Source organism: Podarcis cretensis, assembly GCF_951804945.1.
Source record: "Podarcis cretensis genome assembly, chromosome: 1".
Taxonomy (NCBI): Eukaryota; Metazoa; Chordata; class Lepidosauria; order Squamata; family Lacertidae; genus Podarcis; species Podarcis cretensis.
The window spans coordinates 69217061-69237177 of record NC_137170.1 but is presented as its reverse complement, the minus strand read 5'-3'; the positions used below and the strand labels follow the sequence as shown (position 1 = coordinate 69237177).

General features: G+C 41.0%; 1 protein-coding gene across 8 annotated transcripts in view; it reads left to right on the top strand.

Annotated features, from left to right (window-relative positions):
- Nucleotides 1–1445: 1445 nt before the first annotated feature.
- Nucleotides 1446–20117, top strand: part of TEAD1 (TEA domain transcription factor 1) — a 177264-nt gene continuing 158592 nt past the window's right edge. For 3 of the 8 annotated variants that reach the window (XM_079966642.1, XM_079966641.1, XM_079966640.1), the window contains exons 1-2: nucleotides 1447–1868; nucleotides 2659–2807. The gene's annotated coding sequence lies outside the window, so the exon portion shown is untranslated. Of the gene's footprint in view, nucleotides 1869–2075; nucleotides 2097–2658; nucleotides 2808–3090; nucleotides 3302–3894; nucleotides 3994–20117 lie in introns of those variants that run through there. The other 5 variants (XM_079966635.1, XM_079966636.1, XM_079966639.1 and 2 more) reach the window with 5 other exon arrangements.

The following is a 20117-nucleotide window of genomic DNA, read 5'->3' as shown; positions in this document are numbered from 1 at the left end:
TATTTATGAAGGGTTTTTTAAAAAGGCAACTGTTCTAGCCATACTAATAAACTCTGCTTTAGAAGCCCGTGCCAGATATGGAACAGAGAAAAGTCTTCAGCAATGGGACAGGGAGAAAAAAATAATTTTAGGATGGCAACTGAAAGTTGCAATAACACAACTGTTCTGATTTGCTTGGTATGATACCGATTTTTATAAATATTTTAATAAACACCACTTTCTACTTAAAAAGTACCAAAGTGGTGTACAACAATGAAACAAAAATACAAGAAAAAATTACAGCAAGCTGCATAATAAAGCAATGAGCAAAGGACAGGTAGCCCCAAATTAATTTCCCGTTAATGCTCACATGAATAAAAAACGTTTTAAGTCCTGATGGAACATGTCAAAGGTGTGCACTGTATATGAGGGGAAACTATTCCATTGCATGTATGATTTATGGCATCAGAATATAATGGTCATGGTTGAGGGCATATTCCTATAAATTTGGGATTAAGTCCCACAGAACGCAGTGGTGCTTACTTATGAGTAGACATTTTCAGAATTGCTCTTTGTTCTACGCCCCCAAGAAAGTGCCCGTGGCAAACATTTCCCCCGTGTGTTGCACATTTTTAATGTCTCTCATTTCCACGTGGAACTCAAACAGTTAATTGCAAGTGACTTACAACAGCTCCCTCGGGAGTGCATTTCCACAATGGTGCGATGATGTCGCAAGGACAAGAAAGGCACGCGATATGGACTATCGCGAGCAGGGCGATGCAAAGCTCCAGAGTTGCCTGCGCTTCAGCCCTCGGATCACAAACTGCAGTTCTTTTCCAGGTTGCTGTCCCGATTTTACGTCTAACTGAGCGTCTCTGAATCGTGATTTGTTTCTTTATCTTTGTGCATGTATTTCTAAATTTTGCAAAAAATAAAATAATTTTAAAAAGGACGACCTGACGCTCCTTCCTCCATTTCACGAGGAAAGCGCCAACTCGGGCTCTCCAAAAGCGCGCGCGACCCAGCCCTAGAAAGTTTGCATCAGCCTCGTCCTTTCCCCAGGGCGCTGCAACCCTGTTGCCTGTATCCTCCGATGGGAGTCGCATCTGGAACGATCCTCTCCCTCTTCCCCCTCTCTCGGTGCGCCAAGCCAGCCACGCTCCGCCTTCCCGATTGTGCCTCGGCATGTGAGCAGAGGATCCCATTTCAGCGCCGCGCTCTTGCCCTCCGGCTGATGCTCAGGTGGCTCTCGGTGACCTCTTCCCCCCGCCCCTCCCCGCGCGATCTGATCTCTCCCTCCCTCTCCCCAGAAACTCCTCCCCTCCCCTCTCCGGCTTCCTCCTCCCCGGACTTTCCAATGAGGTCACCAGCTGCTCGGTGGCTCCTCCCCTCCGCCTCCCCGGGCTGTCGCGGCCCGTGGCTCCGCCTCCGCTGTCGAGAGTCCGCTCCTCGCGTTCATTTCATTCCTCTTCTCATTCCGAACATTCTTAGCATCGCTCGCGCCGCACAAGCCCGTTTCGAAAGCCCAGCCCGCCCTGCCCGCCACCGGTCTGGGGGCAGTCACGAAGCACTGGCAAGGGCTTGCAATAATCCCGCAAGCCAACAAGCTTGTAGAGCCCAAACACACACACACACACACGCACGCACACACACACACACTAAGAGATTTCTCTCTCTTTTTCCAAATAACCACCACAACAATAATAGCAACAACAAGCAAAAAAAAAAAAAAAAATTAAAAAAATTAAACCCCCCCCCAAAAAAAATTACCAAACAACACCAAGGCTTGGAAATTAAGCAAGCCAAGTCCCCAGGGGAAAGCTGGAAGAAGTTTGCAATTGAATTGCAAAAGGCTGGTGGTGTTTGCAAAGGTGGGGAGTGGAGTGGAGGTAAGTTTTGTGCGGGTCTGTGTCTGGCTGTTTGTTGGGGCGCGTGGGGGCTGGAGGGAGCTGGCTGCTTCCCTGCAGATTTCGCGTTGCTTTGTGTGGCAAGGAGAGGAGCGGGGGGGGGGGCTTGTCCTCTGTTATTTACTTGGGAGAATCATGCCGATCGTCCCTCTTTCGTTCCTTCACGACCCCCTCCTCCTCCTCCTCCTCCTCTCTTCTCAATCTCTGCAGGTGACCTGGGAAATGTGAGGGGGGGGGGGGCAAAATAAAACGAAATCCGGAAAGTCGCCTTGGGAGGTGGAGGGAGTTGTTTCTGAGTGGAGTTTTGGCTGCTTTGGGGGGTTTTCAGGCAGAGCTGCAACAGGCGGCCGTTCCTCTCCCTCTCTCGCTCTGCTCCTTCTTGCTGTTGCTGCTTTCATTTAGTTGCCTGAGTCACTGCTTTGCAGCCTGGGGCGCGCGCGCGCGCTCGCGCCCTCAAACACACACACACTCACTCTTTCGCGCGCGCACACACAGACAAATCTTTGGCATTTTTCACATTTTTCGCCAAGAAGGAAAAAGTTGGGAGCAGATCAGGCCTTGCAAAGTAAATTGATCCTATCCCTCGAGTTTCTCTCCCTAGTGCCGAGCTTTGGAAAAGTAGCTGGATCTGAGATTTGGCTGGCTTTTAAGAGCTTTGAGTTTTTGCTTTTTGCTTTTCTCTCTCCCGCCCCTTCTTCCCTTTTTAATTTCTTTTCCCTCTTAAAGATGAAAGAAGGAATGTTCTCTTTTGCTGCTTCTTTGCTTTCTCCAGAGCTGCTGCTGCTGCTGCTGCTGCCACTGCTGGTTAATTGCACATTCAAGTGGAAAATTTTCCGGAGTCAGCAGAAACATTGTATCCAAAAAAGACAAAGTCGCAGTTCCAACAAAACGCGGATATTGTCCCTGGAAAACTTCCTTTCGGTAGGAACCCTAGGATTATTTATTTTCCCTTAACCTTTTTAAAGGGATCTTGCACATCCCCTCTTTACACATTAATGGAGCTGCTTCCCAGAGGGCAGAAAGTAGTCTTTGTTCACAGAATTCACACTTTCAAAGAAAGGAAGTCCACTTAGTCTTGGTGGGAAATTAGTTTATCACAATCCAAAACAAAACACAAGAAGGCACAGAGAGAGAGAGAGAGAGAGAGAGAGAGAGATACACTGTGTTACTCCAAGAGTAAAACTCAGATTCGAAGGGGTGTTGGGGTGGAAGAAAGCACACACAACCCTGGACTTGATTTAATGGATTTATTTAATGCTCATTGGTGTCACTGTATAAAAATATTTATGAAACAATGAAATACCAGCCACCTGTGTTTCTCAGGAGAGTCGTTAAACGATTAGAAGCAAGTATCTGTTTTTGATTTGGGGAAATGAAAAGTGACCTCAATAAATGTTTCAAAAGTTAGCGAGCAGGTATGTTCTTTATTTTCTCATTGTAAATGGCTGCTAGTGATGTAAAATATGGAAATCTTCTAAAACATTTCCTAGATCACACTTCATTTGCACGGGGTGACTTTAAAATATTATACATGTAAATTCTGATTTAAGGTGGCCAATAAAAAAAAAGTAGCTCTGCTAAAACTCCTTATCAGGAGCACTTAGCATTTTATTCCCTTTGCTGATAAAAAAAGGAAAGATAGCACCCTTAGCTGTAGTTTTCTGAGATACATACATATAAGTATCAAGCGTGGTTTTTTTTAAAAAAAATAATGACTGCATTTTCTGAATTTAATATAGATTTTATATTGATGTGTAAATCTTATGGCAGCTTGAATTTGCTTAAAGGGAAGGATAATTATGTACAATGCAATGGGAACACAAATAGTAACTGGAGACATGCTCTTATATCATGCAACTTTTTTTGTTTTTTAATAAATCCTAAATTTGGAATGGCTGCCCTTGGGTACATAGTGTTTTGCCATCTCTATAAATAGTTGGGAAATACCACTGCAAGGACATTAGACTGTATTGATGGTGCATGCTAAGGAGATTTCAGATAATTCAGAGGGCAATGTTACATTGCCTTATTCCAGAGGCTGCCTCTATATATGCATGCGCCACATATTTTTCAAATGGAATGTTGGGAATTCATAACACTTCAAAAGGTGAACAGAAAGCTCTTCAGGCCTATCTGAATTTTAGAGCTGATTCAAGGGTATTATCTTTTTTTATTTTAAGGAAATTCTGTTGGCAGTTAGACAAGCTTTCACAATTCGTTTTCTGTGCTGATTTGTTGACAATATAATTTATAGCTTGGAGGCACTAATTGCATTAAATATTTTAGATGCATCCAGGAAGATCAAATATCTGGTGTATTGATTAGCACCCTATTTTGACCATTGTAATGGCTTTTATGTTTTTCTTTATGCGGAATGACATTAAAGTATTAATGAGACAGTAGTGTACCTCATTGTTAAATTTGCCTAGTGTTCACAAATAGTTTTAGATGCCTAGTGCTGCTGAAAATATGAAAAGTATGTTTGATACATGTTTGATATGCCTTCGTTTTGTATGCAGTACCAAAACCTGGAATGCATCCACTAAACTTATCACAAGGAGGAGACTCGAGTGAAATGTTGGTTTTATGTGGGCTTTTTAGTTGAATCGTATCTGCTTTTAGGGAAGTTTAGTAAACAGTGGAAAAGAACAGTCCTAGCACAAGTGAGATCTGGGTCCTTAGTGAATTCCAGCTGGAAGGGTTTTGGTGTTTGAAGAATGTATGTGTGACTGGAAAGCTACTTTAATACTTTGAAAGTCGATTTCTTTCTCTCTCTTGCTTGGATGATGATCTAGGTCTAGGAAGCAATCTAGACTTTTTGTGGTGCTTTCCCTTGATAATGAAAGTTAAGCTCAGCTATTTTGAAGGCAGAAAGTCCCAAACTGTAGAAGATGTAATTCCAGAGATCAGCAACCCTACTTTAAAAATTCTCAGGCTTCAACACAGCAAAAGGGTACAATCGATATCCCAGTTATTCAATAACAATGAAGTGTTAAATGTGACTGCTTAAGTGTATAGGAGGGCCAGAATGCAAAGACCTCTTATGATGAGATCCTTGAAGGGTAAAAGTACCCTTTTTGTTTTGTAGCAAAATGTAGTTGTGAATCCATACCCTTTAGCAGTAAGATGGCTGTGTAGTCTGTACTTACTGTGAAAAAACCTGATTTGGGGCTCATTTCCATAATTCAGAGTTTTGCTTGGATTGTTTGTGACAGTAAGGAATAATCTCTTAAACTGTGTATTTCCCCCCCTCCCCAAAACACATACAAGATGCAGCATATGTGCTCACACTTTAAACCAGTGATCTTTCTAATATAATAATGCATTTTTTATTGCACTTGAAATAGTAGAACTTGCTGCCTAGTTTCCTAAAGCTACTTCATTAGTTCAGGATTTAAAGATTTGTTGCATCAGGGCGCTCGTGTTAAAATGGTATGTGCATGCGTAGTCATGTGATCAAAACTTTGCTGATTTAATACTTAATATGTTTATGTACATGAGATTGTTTTATACTGTTTGTCGGAAAATGATATAACAGAAGAACGTCGTTTACATCGTTGTTTTAACTAAAACATTTCCCTAAATATGTAATTGAAGTGTAAGCAATGCTTATATATTATCACCTGGTTATGCAACTTGGAAAACATTACACTGTCCATAAAGTACTACAGGGCACAAATTTGAACAGAAATTATTTCCTAGATTTTGTAGGTCCATTGATTTATAAAAAGATTTATGGCACTGTTACAGGAACAGCAAAGGGGGGGGGGATGTTTCTTAAAGAGACACACACAGCAGATAAAGTCTCTTGGGCTTTTATTGGCATGTGTGTGTTGTTACAGATACAGTACTCAATTATGCATTGAAACTGAATTATTGCTATTTACTATTTTGGAATGAAACCTTCTATGTGAGAGAGAATCTGAAAGTTTGGGTCTTGTATTGCTAGACTTGAAAACTCTTACTGGACTTGATACTTGGGAGTAGGTTGCATTCCAAACTCCACTTACCTGAGAGTAAGCCCCATCGAATTCAGTAGGACTTACTTGTGAGTAGACATGGCTAGCATTGGGCAGTAAATGAGGTAACTAGGGAAAGGCAGTGCCTTGTATGTTGATTTCAGTTTAAACTAACATTGTATACTGTGAAAATCACTAGCTGTGTTATGTTTAGAAATGTGACAATTGCACTACCGACAAAAGCATTAATGGTACTAGTCCTTACTGAATCCTCATCTTTAGATATCAAGATCTCAATCCTGCTCTGGATCTGCAGGTCCTCCCATCCACATAAAAAGTCTCATCTTGTCTGTTCACGGTGGTCCAGAGAGCATCACAACTCAAATGGAGTTATGTATTCAGATGTATGTGTGCATTAAGGAAATGTGCTTCTGTATGTGGAATCTCTATTTGATAGTGGGCAAAAGTATTAATAAATACTTTTAACAGCACCTTTTTTTCATGAAGCTCCCTTGAGAGTCTTTCTTTTCTATTTTCTCCTGCCAATGCTTGGGGCAGACAAGGCAGAAGAGCAGTAAAATAACAACCAACTACTACTACTATTATTATTAGATTGTTGTATAACATGTCGTATGACGTACAGAGTGGCATCAGTTTCCAGAGTAGTCTCATTCTTGTGTTTTTATGATTGTGGAGTTCATAATCTGGGATTATAATGAGTGCAACTTCCTGTGTTTTCGTGGCCCATACACACTCTGAGGCACTTGAGCTTCTCTAGCTGTGTATAATATCCCTACATGGATTGTGTAACATCCATAGCTTGTGATGCTGGACTGATGTAACCATTTGTGAAGCCTCATCCTGACACTGATTTGCAAATGCTGCAGGATTTAGGATAGGGCTACTAGAAACTCTTTTTTTATTTTTAAACATATATCCCACCTACTTCGGGTGAACCCAAGGTCAGAAAGCAAACACAGTATTTAAAATATAAAACAAGCCAAACATTAAATCTCTCAATAAAATTTTATAATGCTGTTTGGAGTCTGAAGACTTAAAAGAGAGGAATATCTGGCCGTAGTGGTGTTATTAAATCCTCTTAATTTTGGTGGAAGAATTTAAGATTTCAGTTCTATATATAAAAATAGTAATCCTAGGTGTTAGAACAGGTCTACTCTTGAAGGTTTACTGTCCCAAAGCTTAATGGCAAAAAAGGGCTTAAGGATCACAAGACATACTGGTACTTTATGGTGCATTTTATTTGTTGTTGTACCTTTTTCTTTGGAAATTTTTGCATGCTGAGAGGATTTTTTTTTTTTAAAAAAAAGCACCCTCCATATTGTAAGAGGGTACTTCCCTACTTTATAGCTTGAGATGATTGAGCAGAAAGTTATTTGTTTAAATAGTTTCATTAAACACATGGTGTGTTACACGGTTTAGCACAAGTAAAAAAAAGCCAGACCTCTGCTCCCAGGCACTTACAGTAGTGGGGGATACCACACAGAGAAGGACAAAAATAATAACAAGGGATAAATATGGTCAACTGCAGCTATGTGTACTTAAGGTATTTTTAAAAATCAACAGAAGAAGGGGCCTAAGTGGCAAGGGAAAAACTTTTTAGAGAAGGTGGGTTTGAGGAACAATTTCAAGCGGGGAGGGAAGAGAAGTGACTTGTGACAAACCAAATCTTCAGCATTCCCTTAAAATGATGGCAATATTTGCTTAAAGGCGGCCAAATGAAATCAGTAACATCTGTTAATATTCTTTTATTTCCTTGCCTTTTTCTTCTTTGCTTCTTTTGACAATGTGAGTGTTGTTTCTACGCCCTGTTTTACTGATCCAAGTTGCCTCCATAGAGTTCTAGCTTTCCCCATGTCTTTGATTTGTTCTAGCCATTGATACACAACTGCCTGATGAGTTTCCAAACTGATGCATAATTTTTGAGAGGAAAAAGCTGGTATCTCAAAAGTGCTATCGGGAGCAAAAGTTAAACATGGTTTTTAAAGCAATTACAATGCCATTGGTTGGGAATCTAAAACGATAATGGATGCTATTACTTTTATTGGGACATAAACTGAAAACTGCTGCTAATTATGGGAAATGTTAATTATGTGAGAACATATTGAACTTATATTCTGTGCAGCAAGATTTTTTTCTTCCAAAGTATGCATCAATTGCACTGCCTTTTTTATGTACACAGTCTTCTAATTATCATAATTCAGTGCAGTACTGTTTTTTTGGAAGGAGTTCAAGGTGCATTCTCAACTTAACTTGAAAGGAATCCTAAAAGATAACCCAAAAATGTTATATATATTCAGTTCTATAGGAAAATACATTTTCAGATTTTATGTTTTTGACTTTTCATATTGCTACAGAGAGATCTATTAATTTATCTGTATTTGACTGTGTTGGGGTGTACGTCTCTCTTTCACGCCCCCCCCCCAGTACATTGCACTTAGTTTATTAGATTTCATTGTGAAATAAATAACACAAAATCCAGATAATAACATTCAGTTAAACACCATGGACCACTATTCTGGATATTAATATGTGTTTTGTCAATGTTTTTGAGATGCTTTTAGGAAAAACATAAGAGGGAACAGAAATAATTGCAGCATGAAAAAGGATCTGTAGGATTCTGCAATGTAAACCAGATGTGAATCTGTCAGTTTTATAAAAGCCCAACTGTAAATCATTCTTATCTATCACTATTCACACCTTGCCTTTATGGCATTAGACAGGGTTGTAAATTCCAATTCAGCCTAGTGTTCAAAAGTTCTTGCACAAGAGGATAATAACTTCCATTTTGTTTAAACTTAAACGAACTGTTCACAGGATTTGTCTGTATTGTACAGAATCAAAGCATTAAGTTGGTTAATGTATTGGATTTCATGCTTAAAAGTGAAAAGTCATTTCAAAAAAATAAAAATCATGCATTTTCATTCTTCGCTACAGTGCACACTCACATTGCTGAAATGCAAAGAAACCCCCAGTGAAACAAAATGACTTCATTTGAGCCAGCACTTAAGAGCAGAATTCACTTCCACAGTGCTGAAATAAAAGAAGCCAAGTGTTTTAAATAGCCACTCCCCTAGGCCAGAGTGTTTTGAGAGAAGCTCATTGTCTAGCTTTGAGCTCTAGCAGTTTGTCTGCCTCTGTTAACTCTCCTAAACCAGACAGCTCGATTTCTAAAGTTGACATCTGGTTTACTCTTTGTTCACCTGTTTTTTTTTTTATTAATGCAAATAGACATGCACGCCATTGCCCCAGAGCTCTTGGGGGGAGGGAATGCTGTTGACAGTTTGTCAAATAGTGCTTCCAGTAGAAGTCTGCAGTAGCCTATTGTTATGCTAGCAACAGGCAACAGAAGTTGTGGCACCATATGGCTAGTATATGCTTCAGATAAGCTATCTGCTAGTTTAGCTTATTGAGAGCATTTTGATATGCTTCGTGTTTGAATCACCAGCAGCTACAGGCTCCACTCATTCAGGTGTCCAATATTCCTTTAGCCAGTTATCCTTTCAGTGGAATCTCTCTCTCCCAACCCCCTTTTTTGTTTTTTTGGTCCATCCCTGCATGTGAACAGTGATGTTGCATATTACAAATATCTTGCAGCATAACTGTTTGCAAACTTTCTAGCCCTTTCGTTTTTATCGCAGATTCTCGCTGGTCTGTCCCTTCTACAGGCAAGTGGTCATGAAAATAAGAAATAGAAACTGTGGATTAGTTGTAAAGCTCAAAGAACATAGGGCATGGTCCAAAGCATTCTGGAATTCTTTCTGAATTTTTTGCAGTCCTTGAATTCTTTTGACTCTCATGACAGTGATGTGGTTTGCCTCAAGCCTTCATCCTTCTGGTGTTAGTGAGTGGATCGTATTCTTCAAAAACAATTCTGAAGTAAACATTTTGAAGGGTGCGTCAATGTATCAAAGAGCAGGGTTTCGCACCAATGGTCCATCAGCTTCATTAAGGCAGCCTGCGAAATGTCTGTGGATTTATAGCTGAAGTTGGGTGATGAATGGCAACGTTCATATTGATTTTTAATTGTATATTCATTGATTCTTTTTTTTTCTTTTATTGTATTGCAATTTGAATTATATGGGATACAATAAAATAACAAGATGTAAGAAATAAAAGAACCAATAAAATACAATTAAATGTCATGCAGCCTCTAGCATAGCATATTCCACTTCCTGCAACAGGTAGGAAAGTCGTAAGTGGTCAGCCAAGACTGTTAGCAGTTTTCAGGTGGTTCATGGAAAAAGAAACAGTTTGGGTACCACTATTCTAGAGTGTGGGACGCAGGTGGCGCTGTGGGTTAAAGCCTCAGCGCCTAGGACTTGCCGATCGAAAGGTCGGCGGTTCGAATCCCTGCGGCGGGGTGCGCTCCCGCTGCTCGGTCCCAGCGCCTGCCAACCTAGCAGTTCGAAAGCACCTCCGGGTGCAAGTAGATAAATAGGGACCGCTTACCAGCGGGAAGGTAAACGGCTGGCCACGTGACCCGGAAGTGTCTCCGGACAGCGCTGGCCCCTGGCCTCTTAAGTGAGATGGGCGCACAACCCCAGAGTCTGTCAAGACTGGCCCGTACGGGCAGGGGTACCCTTACCTTTACCTTTATTCTAGAGTGTAGCTTAGGTGCTAAACTGTCGTATGGCTACCTACCAAACTTGGGAGTCGGTTTTAAAACCTGTGATGCTTTCCCTATGTCCAGCTTCATAATTTCTAAATGTTTGGTCATGATTTGCATTTGTAGTTTACTTTTTCGTCTGTGGAAAGCATAATTTTTAAAAGCCCCTTTCACCTGAATGTATGAAGATGCTGAGAGAGGTTTGCATCTGAGACATATTGTGGCATCAGCTTCAGTGATTTGCTTAGAGGCGGCCAGGCGGGGAGCGTCTTTTCAGTGGCACTGTCTCCCCTCAGAACTGAGGCAGCTTCCTACATTTATGTATGCTGAAAATACATGGCTCTGAGGCCTTTTTGGCAGTGGCGCCCTCCCTGTGGAACTCCTCCCTCCAGATGTCAAGGAAACAAACAACTATCTGATTTTTAGAAGACATCAGAAGGCAGCCCTGTTTAGGGAAGTTTTTAAGAATTGTTGTTTTTATTATGTTTTTAGATATCTTGTAAGCCACCCAGAGTGGCTGGGGAAACCCAGCCAGATGGGCAGGATCATCATCATCATCATCATCATCATCATCATTTCTGGCCTTTATTTCCAGTTGGTTTCTTTTAACTATCTGCCGTTGACCCTAGTAGCTATTATTTTATTCTGAATTGGTTATGTTGTTGTGCTTCTGTTTTTTGTAGAGCACCTTGTTGTGTATGAAAGGTGGTATAGAAATATCTCAGTAAATAAAATATTTATTTAGGGCTGGCAAAGGAAGTTGCCCACTCCATAAGTCTGCAGCCTAAACAAACAGGCTAAATCAAATCAATGGGATGAATGGGATCTTCAAAAAATTCTGGAAAAAGAAAATTAGCGTCATCTTATTTATTGATTCAGGGTTCAAATATGATTAATGCACTGTAATAAAATCTAATACATCTTATCCTTAATTTTACCTTAATCTTATTTGATATGGGTCTTTCAAAGAATACAGTAAATTCTCAGCAGACCCAGAATGTGGTAGAAGCCCCACCATTGCCTATTCTGTATTGTGTAGCAGAAAGTATCAGTTGTAATAGTCTTTCATTCACATTCATTAAATGGCCTTGGGATAGAATCCTTCTATGTTGCCCTCTGACCTTGCGAAACATTCATTGCCTCAGGGGGCCTTTCCCTTGGCCCCTTCATCCCAACACCATTCTTGTTTAAAGTTATATACCCTCTTCTGTTTTCTTTGCTTAGCTTGTCTTATTCTACATGCTTGAGGGCATTTCTCTAAGCAGTGTCCTTGTTTAGTGCCACCATATTCTTTCTTTTCAAACCACCTTAACCATTGATTTCAAGTCCCAACATTTCTTCAGTATGCTTCACAGTGTTGATGATGACCAGGGCAGATTGGCAGTATTTTTGTTTAAGGATATGCACTAGGTCTCTGCCAGCTTAGGTCTCATTTTCTGAATAGTTTTAGCATATCTTGTGTATTCAATGAATTGGAGGAAACTGGGTCACCTGCAGGCATGGTGTATGCATCTGGCCATAGAAGAGTCTTATCTTCCCCAAAAAGCAACAAGCATTTTAAAACTAATTTTGGACTGTTATTTTAACTGAGAATAATTTGGGACTGGCAATGTTAGAAAGCATTTTAGAATGTTGGTGAGAAATATATTTTGTTTGGTCGTGATTGCTTTTAGGAATGCTCTTTGCTTTTGTTTTTCCATCCTGAAAGTAGTTGGAAGGACAATTTCTATGTGCCACTTGTATATTAACATCTCTTACTTTGCTGTTTTTGATCAGGTGGAGCTAAGGGGTTTCAGCATGGATTAGATGGTGGTATCAGGAGGAAGAGTTTGGATTTAGGCACTAGGGATGTTTTGGGACAAGGGAGGTCTGTACAGAAGGGATAGGCTCCTCCTGAACAAGAAATGGAAACATGCTGCTGGTACTGTCAAAAAGGTGACAGAACAGTTCAACTGGGAACACTAGCTGGAGGTGTGTGTTGTGTGTGTGTGTGTGCGCACGCGCACGCACGTGTGTGAGAGAGATGCAGATGTATAATGTGTAATGTGGAGAAAGTGGCTAGAGACTGTTTTCATTTTCTCATACTGGAACCTAAGGTCATCTAGTAATGCCGAAGGGTGAGAGATTGAGGATAGACAAAACAGAACTTCATTGAATTCAAATTTGCTCTACATTGCTTCTTGATGTAGCAATGGCCACCAACCAGGATGACTTTAAAAAGGGGATTAGACAGATCCATAGAGGATAAGGATCCCAATGGCTACAATCATCCATTGATGATTGTATAGTACCTCCATGTCCCGAGTCAACATTCTCAAAGATAAGTCACCTGAAAGCAACAGAGGAAGATGGTTTTTAGCCCTGTGTCCTGATTTTAAGCTTCTGATGATCATCTGCCCATCCTGGGAAACAGCATGCAAAATAACCTAAGCATTTGGTCTCATAAAGCAGGACACTTCTTATAGTCCTAAACGTACTTGGATTATTTTCAGTAACTTTGCCCCTCCTTCAGCTACTGATCCTTTTCATACTTTCAGAATATACGGAAACAGTCCAGCCCTAGTCTCTTTGATTTCAGCGAGCCTTCCTTCCTAGCCTGTGTGTAGCATATAGGCTTCCCAGTCTTCTGCATAGCAAAAACATAACCAATACTATCTAGCACTGAAAAGACCTTACCTGGGGATAGAGGTGTGCCTGGTCATAAAGATTGGGAGTGTCACAGTTGCTTCATGCTGGGAAGAGTGCAGGTTGTCCAGTTGAGAGATTGTGGCAGACAAAGAACAGAATTGAGGTTTTGTATAGCCTGGGGGAAATGCAACGCTGGATCTCGCAGACCTTGGCTTCCCAATTAAGAGGTAGCCTGCAGTTGCCATTCCTTCTCCAGAGCAATTTTTCACTTCCTTGTCAGCCTTGACCCTGCAAAATATGTGATGTTTGTGAGCTACACCTCCAAATACTGGTGTGCCCAACCCAACCAGCCACATTTTCAGCAGAAGTATGTAGGGGCTTTACACACGCACATCTGTATGTGTGTAGAAGACCGAACATGCTTCTGCTGAACATATGGCAATTAAATGTTGAGCATTGGGTGTTCAGGGGAAGTGCAACATGGGATCAATCCAGTGGTAGCCTCTCTCGTTAATGGAGCTCATGAAAGTGTTATTTTAGATAGCCCCATTTGCATCAGGGTCTCCAGGTTTTGGAAGATCCTTGGGCAAGACAACCTCCACAGGCTCCTTTCCCTCAAAGAGTCGATCTGCTCATTGCATAAGGGTCCAGAGGGCTCTTGTCAGTTTGCCCCAGTGAGATGTGGGTCTTTGGCAGATGCCTGGCAATATTGTATTATCAGCCACATTTCTTGCTAACTGGGGCTTCCATCTTCTGAATTTGAAACTTTAAATTTGAAGTAGGTCTGAAGCCCTGGTTCAGAGGTAATCAGTTAGCATGACCATAGTTAACATCAGTGCAGGGGTAGCTAAATCATCATTATGGTCAACAAGAAATGAGGATAGTAATATCTACCGTGGAAGAGAATGAAGGAGTACATATTCTGGGGGAAGCCTATCAATTTTTGAACAAGGTTTGTAGGAAAGCAGCATTCCATCTTGCCCTTGGGCTGGCAAATCCCAGCAGCCATGCAAAGGGTCTAACTCAAACTGCCCTCCTACTGAAAGGAACTGACTACCACAGTATCTACCACTGTTTGGCACATGTTTTAGAACTGTATGTATGGAAAACCTTCCATAAAGTACAAGCATTTCCCATTCTAAATGAGGCCCTAATAGCCTGCAAAGTATTATCATGATATGTGATAGGTCTGGAATATTAAGTAATACTCTGGCCTGTGAGATTTTTGGAGCAGACCAAAAGAAAAAGGGGGAAAAAACCTTTGAAAAAGGTATCAGCCTGCTTTTAATGGGTCTTCTGTACTGAGGCAAAGTACAGTATTGTAGGCTATTTATTTCTAGGCATGAAGTGCAGGGTGAAGAGCCTTCAATTCAGCTAGCTAGGCCTGTGTGCCCTGAGGTAAACTCTATTTCACAAAGGGAATTTTGATTATGGTCTGCTGCTCTGTAGCACAGTGGAGGCTTCAAGAGGCAAGTGGTAAATGCTACCAAAGAAAAAGCTGGATTGGAGCCACTGACGTCATCTAAGTAAATCTGCTGTAGGACTAAAGCCATAAAATGACTGCCAGCCACAGAGTGCACTTTGGCCTTTTCTTGTCAACTGTTTTACTTTTTTTTTAAAAAAAAGCATGCTACACTTTCTTTGTTTCTTTTTAAACACGCTGGTAAAACACGCATCCTAAAATCACGGGGCCTCCCACAACGGTTTTCCTTTTCCAGAGTTACTGTACTGTGGCATCTGAGCCTCCTTTTCAGAAATGGGAGGTGGGGGGGGGGTTGCCAGTATTTTTCCACAGATGAAAACTCACTTTTCCTTCTCAAACGTCGGCTTAGGTAGGCAGCCTGCAGTTTAGGTTACTATATATACCCTTCCCCCACAACCAAAACATTTCAGACCTACAAAGTGGTGGCTAGTTATGAATTCCGTATTTGAGCTTGGAAACGTCTCTGCTTTCAAGAGTACAAGTTCCTGTACTCAGGCAGGTATTGTGTGTGCCAGCTTCTGCTTTCATGCTGATCAGCCGTGGAAATGGAACTTCTCCTAGTTGGTTTCCACTAGCTCAACCCCCATTAGTTACATGAATCTTGTGGATTGGTAAGAGCAATACACTAGTGGATTTTGTTGATTAAAATATGGATATCGGTTTCTAAAAGCCACAATAGCATATCCCACCTGTCATTTGTTTCTTGTAAGTCAGGATAGGTCTTGTCTTAGAAGCTTCCCCCCCCTCTCCTTTTTATGCTTTAAAAGCCTTTTAGAATACAAAGGGAAATAAAACATTTTAAAAAGAAGTTGAAAGTGATGATGAGTTGTAATGTTTGGGGTCTCTTCCTACCCCAGCCATAATACAGATTTGTTCTGCTTTAAGCCAGAAATTAAACCTCATCTAGGCTGGTTGTCAAGTTTTTTTAGTCTTGTGATTAGGCACATATTAAAATCAGTATCTTATCCATGAATCATTAGATGACTCAGTTCCTGAAACCACTACAAGCTTCTCAGTTCTTGGCTACATCCATAAGCAGGAAATCCAGACTTGAATAACTTCCTTTCCTAGTGCTGGCTATAACAGCGTTAGTGGTTAGTGTATGGTGCTTTTGTAAGCAATAGGAAGATGTACATCAGAGGAACAAAGGCACTTGACTCAATTTGCTGAAGCTGTTTATAATCTGTGGTCTTGATTTTGGATGTCTGGATACCTTGGCATATGCAAGAATGAATCAGAACTGCTATCTGGATTTTTCAACCGTAAACATTCAGGATGTAAAAATGAGTGACATGACATTCATGAACTCATGAACGTACTTGCAGCTTTTTCCAAAACTGCTACATTCAGCCCCCCCCCTTTAGTTTTTTCTTTTAATTAAAAAAAAATTGGCAGCAAAGATACAGAAGTCAAGAATAGTGGCTGGAGAGAAGAGAGAAACCTTGGAAGAAGTAAAACAAAAGAAGTCATATTCTGCTTCCTCATCAACCTTCCTGGCTTGTCTCTTGCAATGAAAGCTGGTTGGTTCTACATAACCAAGGCCATTCTGACTACATAACCTATTTCTGAATGTGAACCACAGTGTAGCGTATAGTGTTCAGTTTTAGTTTTTACTGTTTAAATGGATGTTATTCAACTGTGTTCATTATGTAAAGTCAAAATTAGCCCTAATTTTAATCCCTTGCACTGTCTGCAAAACGTACTTCTCTGATAGTATTGACTTAAACAGAAACAACAACCAAAAAAGTAATTAGCTTTCCCATTATTTTTGCTGCTATTCCTATCCAACCTGAACATTTCTGTGCCAAAACAAATATGGCAGTATAATGGCTTTGAGATTGATTAGGGACCACACTTTGGCACCGTGCTTTGTGTATCGGCCTGATAGTTACCATAGAGAAATCTTAAAACAATGCACTGATTTGGAAATAGTTAAACTGCTGAAAATATATGGTGCTCTAAAGCAGAGGTGGCTACCCTGTGGCTGTCCAGATGCTTCAGGGCTCAATCTCCATCACTCCCAGCCAGCATGTCCAGTGATGGAGGAGGATGGAAAGAGGTGCTCTGAAACAGGTAAGAGGTAATAATAGCAAAGACTGGAAGTAGAGGCAAAATATGGCCACCTGTGGGTGGTAAAGCTGCAAGGTACATCAGCTAGGCATCACATTGGCTACTCCTGGTCTAAAGGCAGTAGGCTATTTTTAATAATATTATTTCCTTATTGGAGAAGTTATGCCCCACCTTTCAAATTTTGAAATGGAAACTCTCACTGTGGATGTAGACTTATTTCTTTGGGGTAGTGGTGGTTTTTGTAGCTACTTGAGCGAAGCATTCTTCCAACGTTAATTCAGAGAAAAATGTGCGTGCTAGCCTATGGCATACAGGCAGGGCCCAAAGTCAAATGTTGCATTAGAGCTTGAAGGAGCAGCCACTGTTTTGTCACAGTTCTAATGAGACTTGTGTTGAACAATAAAATGTATAATCAAATAATATACAAATAACTCTGTTTCAGGTGCCATAAAGGATCATGTTATCCTGAAGATGCTTAATGAAAGATACTTAAAGTTAAAAATTCAGAACTGTATTGTTGTTGAACCTAACCTATCTCCAGTTCTTTGCTTCCTGTAATTTGAGTCCCGTGCAATTTTGAATTGATAAATCTGGGACTTGGATTTCCTAGCTGTTTGAACAAAATATCCTAAATCTGACTTAAAAGCAGCGCAGTTCAGTGTTAGACCAAGAAGCAACTTATCACTATAATGTGGATTTTCAGGTAGGAATTAGAGGCCTGCGGCAGCAAATTATTCACTCCAGTCAGTGGCTAGTGATTGATTCATTAATTAGAATCAATTTAAATGGATTTGCAAGGCTCCTATAACAGCTTTTCTTATTAACAGCATCAAAGCAGTAAGGTGTTCAAATACGTTACCTTAAACAAAATATAACCAATCTATAAGAGTTGTTTACTTACATTTGCATAAGCAGATCCTTCCTGTTGCACACACATTTTATTTTTAGTGAGTCTCCCCCACCACCAAATATAGTCCTTTAATTTCTGTATGAATACATGTGTTTCACTCATGGAATTTTTTGAGATATTCTGAACCTACTGGAATTCAGTTTTAAGCCCTGTTCCTTGCCCAATGAGCATGGGACATCTATTCCCGGTGGCACTGTGCACCATAGATTACAGCAAAATCCTGGGCAAGGCTTTGCCCAGTATCTTCTCTGTGTGATGGGCTCACAGGAAAAAGCTGTCCCATGAGCCCTTGCTGAAGAGGGGAGGGGAAAGCCTACATAAGGCTGCTTCCCCTGGAACTCACAGCCATTTGGCTCTGAGAGGTTAGAGCCTTCACTGAGCAATTTTGGCTCACTGGTTGACAGGGCCAGAAAGGATTTTTTCTCTCTGAACCCGATTGTCACTTGGTTGGGGTTTTTCCGCTTTTCTCTCAGTGAAATTATGGCTTTCCTTTGATACGCGGAAGAACATTGCATGAGGGCAGTAATGGCACTGGCCAGGATCAACATAGCATATGGGGGGCTCCATAAGGGGCCTGAGAGGAGAATTGACCACAGCAAATCCAAGCATGGGTTCAGTATCTGCCTAGCTAGAATCTGCTCCCTGGTCTCCCTGTGAGACCTTGTTTACTTGGCTTTGCACCACAGCAAGGTTCAACACTGGCCGACTCCCATGGAACAGGTTTGGAACGATCCAAATTAAACTGATCCTGGGACCCAATGTCATGCCAATCCTTGCCATGCCTACTGCTGGCCTGATTTTATCCCATCACTGTTGTGCAGTCTGGTTATTTTGCTGCTCTCATGGGTCACATAATGTGCCTGCCTGGGCAAAAATTACATGCACTCTCTTGAAAGGTGGTCTCAGTAGGGTTGTGCTGACGTATACCTTCATTGAAGTTATACAGTAGTGTTGAGACTGTACCGCTCCAAAGTAGGGAGTAGCTGTCATTTTTTTACTATTGTTTCCTCTTCTCCAAAACAGTCTTAACACAGAAAACCAGAATAGTGATGACAAGGATTCTATATTTTCTTCTTAACATGCTTGGTTTTTTTGTGAAATCAAAGCACTCACAATAGCTTACTCCAGCCTGAATTCTGAAGTGGTAACGTCCTAGGATAGCCATACCTGTAGCTACTGTAAATATGCAGATAAGCTCTAAGGGCCAGTGATAGCAGCGAGTGGATTTAAAATGCAGGCATTTAGTGCTACTTAAATAAATATATTGAAAAAACTGTCTATCACAGAATTAGATGCACATCAACTTCAGTGAGCACAGAGGTTATGGCTTTAATATTAAATACCCATAATAATAGTCATGAATGGAGGAGGAAAGATTAAAAACTGAAAGTGGAGTAGATTGATTATAATGGCTCTTCTGTGATTTTTGATAAGTAGAAACTGAGATGTGTTACTTCTTTCTTCTTTCTTTGGCGATCACTCGTAGCCGAGTAAGACTATCTTCCACAAACACGGTTTTAACAATGAGTCTGTAAGTGACTGCGGAGGCCAATTCTGGACCCACACGTCCTGCCACAGTGGGGACATTGGTTCCTGGGCGGGAGTTGATCATGGTGTGGATTTGTCAAGAGTGCCTTCCTCTTAGCACATTTCTCCCTTGCGTTCTGAGTTCAAGTGTTTTCAAAGTCCATGACACCTTTGGTAAAGGCTGTTCTCCAACTGGAACACTTACAGGCCAGTGTTTCCCAGTTGTCGGTGTTTATACTACATTTTTAAATATTTGCCTTGAGACAACCTTTTTTGTTGACCACCAGCATTACGCTTTCCATTTTTAAGTTCGGCTTTGGAAGACGATCATCAGGCATCCGCACAACATGACAAGTTGATGTTGAAAAATCATTGCTTCAACACTGGTGATCTTTGCTTCATCCAGTACACTGATATTAGTTTGCCTGTCTTCCCAAGTGATGTGTAAAATTTTTCAGAGACACCGTTGATGGAATCTTTCGGGAAGTTGGAGATGGTGTTTGTAATGACAAGTCCTCCTTACTGGATCTCTGTGGTTTTACTACTGCCTCCTTCAAGCAGGCAGGGACCATCCCCGCTTGCAGGGAGGCATTAATCACCTCCCTGACCCAGCCAGCTGTACCCTCTCTGTTAGTTTTCATCAGCCAGGAGGGGCAAGGGTCCGGTGCCCAGGTGGTCACCTTCACAAATCCAAGCACCTTGTTTACATCCTTGAGCCTTACTAAACTCATCCAACATAACAGGACCAGACAATGCTCTGGGAACCTCTCAAGATTCGTCAGCAGTAATAGTGGAGTCAAAGTCCCAGTGGATGCAAGTAATTTTATCTGAATTTCAGTGTACAATAAACCATTTTTGTGTGAGCTGGATTGATCTTCTCAGCCAAAATGACAAAGAAATATGCCACAGTTTGTTTAGATGCCTTCTTTTTACTATTTGTTTTTTTTAAAAAATGTGTCTGGCATAGCAGTTTTGCAACCTAAAAAATTAGCTATTACTAAATTATTTTATCTGAAACTCTAAAGTT